At 53.1% G+C, this 2231-nt stretch overlaps 1 protein-coding gene across 1 annotated transcript in view; it reads left to right on the top strand.

The window, feature by feature from the left end:
- Positions 1–2231, top strand: part of HPS3 (HPS3 biogenesis of lysosomal organelles complex 2 subunit 1) — a 46895-nt gene that overhangs the window by 9701 nt on the left and 34963 nt on the right. The window lies entirely within an intron of this gene.

Below are 2231 nucleotides of genomic sequence, written 5' to 3'. Positions count from 1 at the left end.
CCCATCCATACAATTATTTTCGTTGCTACTTCATCACTGTCATTTTGCTACTGTGATGACTTGGGTGACCCCTGTGAAAGGGTTGACCCCCAAATGGGTGGCCACCCTCAGGTTGAGAACCGCTGGTCTTCCTCGGGTGGCCATACAGCGGCGTCTAACTCGTGTGCCGTGGAGAAAGGGAACTGCTGGGCCGGGACAGAAGGTCCCGGCTCCACTGTGGAGTTGGGGAAGAATGGGTTCTCCACCAAGTGCAGGTGAAGAAGGGCCGGCTGGGGGCTGGGGCGAGGGAGATGAGGAGGAAGCAGTGGAGGGACCCTGTTCTGTGTGCGGAACTGAGAGAAGCCAGACCGGAGAGAGTGGAGAGAAAGGGGAAGGTGCGGAGCTTCCAGGCTGAAGGTCAGACCGGGTCCCTCTCTGTGCAGGGCTCCATAGGTCTTTATCCGAAGAGCAGTAGGAAGCCCCTATGGAGTTTCAAGATGTTAAACTCTGTGTGTGTGTGTGGTGTCAAGGAGCGCTGGTGGGTGTAGTGTGTTATACAGTGGTGTCGCAGATCTAGAACCGTTATGTTGAGCAGTTCAAAGCCATCAGTCACTCCGAGGGTGAAAGAGGAGGCTTTCTACTCCCACTCTTGGGAACTGGCAGGGACGGCTCTTCTCTGCCCCGTAGGGTCACTGCAGAGAAGGCATGGAGGGGCTGTATCTGAGACCTTCTCGGGCTTTCTCATTGCCAAGAGGCCGAGGTCAGACAGACCTCCACCCTCCATCTTTCTTTCTCTCCAACACCAACTTCTACCCGCGGCACCCTTTCTGTTGTGCTGGGTCCGATAGTTCCTTGCAGTGGCCACCCAGGGCTCATGGACAGCTGTCAAGATGAGGGATTCCTTAGGGAACTTGACAAGCTGCCACAAGCCAGGATCAGTAAATAGTAAGGAAAAAGCCATTGTCCCCATCCACGCTGCCCTTCAGCCAGCAGCCAAGTGCTCTACCACCCTCCGCCTCTCAGCCCACGTGGCCCTTTGCTTCTGCCCATGGGGTCACGGAGGGCCTGCTCCCCTGCCCCACTGTCTCACAGTCCACACAGTGCTCCTCGGCTCCGCCTCACAGTCTTCTTGCCTCCACCTCTGGGCCGGCCCTAGCTCTTCTGTGCTGTCCCACGATCTCTCTGCTGCAGTCGAGCGCCTCTGATCTGGGCCTCCCACTTCAGACAGCGCCCGTGAACGTGGGCCTCCTCTCGCGGTCCTGGGATTTCTCTCTGTTCTCCAGATGGCTCTCACACGGAGGAATGACCTGAATGGAAGTGTGGTGTTTGTCATTCATCAGCCCATCCCACCAAAGAATCAAAGGTGATGGCCTGCTTCACACCTTCTGCTAGAGTGGAGACCTGATCTCCCCTTCATCCTGTTCGAGAGGAGAGCTTGGAACGCCCTCCAGAGTGTGATTACAGCTACAGCCGGAGGCCAGACGGGCGCCTGGCACCTGGGCCGAATGAGTTGACTATATCTCAGTCGCTGTGGGTGGGCATTGACTGGTGAGCAGTGAGCTTTTTTAGCTCAGTGTGTGTGTGTGTAAAGGGATAAGTGAGCAAGTAAGCGTATCCTTTGGGGGGTGTGTGTGTGTGTGTAAGGAAAGGGATAAGTGAGCAAGTAAGTGTATCCTTTGGGGTTTGGTCAGTGAGAGGATCCTGACCTGATCTAGTTTGCTTTTCAATAAAGATCGCTCTAGTTGCTGTGCAAACAAGGGAGCTAGAGTGAATCAATTGAGAGACCAATAGGAAGCGGTGCCAGTAGGCCGGTAAGGGATGAGATCAGCTGACAGATTGTCCAGTGAGGGTCCCAAGAGACCCGGACAGCCTGGACTCCAGGCTCAGGATGAATGAAGTGGGCGTGAACGTCAAACCTGTGGATACTCCCATTGATTCTTCCGGTCATATCTGATACGTCTCAGTTTGACGCATTTGTCTGTAGTTGGCTCCTTTTAAATAACACTTCTCTTTTCATAATTTGAGCATACACAGATTTTGAAGAATCACACCCCAAAAAATGTACAAGAAATGTTTGGTTTTTCATACTTATGACTTATTGAGGTAGTCACTCAGTGCCGTCGAGCTGATGCTGACCGGCAGCACCCGTGGAGGACGGGGTAGAATGACTCCATGAGTTTCCAAGACTGTAACTCTTTTTAAAAAAAATCATTTTACTAGGGGCTCTTACAGCTCTATAACATTCCATACAT

This window comes from Echinops telfairi, unplaced genomic scaffold, assembly GCF_000313985.2.
Source record: "Echinops telfairi isolate 266 unplaced genomic scaffold, ASM31398v2 ScPeMD7_4225;HRSCAF=4972, whole genome shotgun sequence".
Classification (NCBI taxonomy): Eukaryota; Metazoa; Chordata; class Mammalia; order Afrosoricida; family Tenrecidae; genus Echinops; species Echinops telfairi.
Note: the sequence above shows the minus strand (reverse complement) of the source record. Positions and strands in the feature narration are given on the sequence as shown.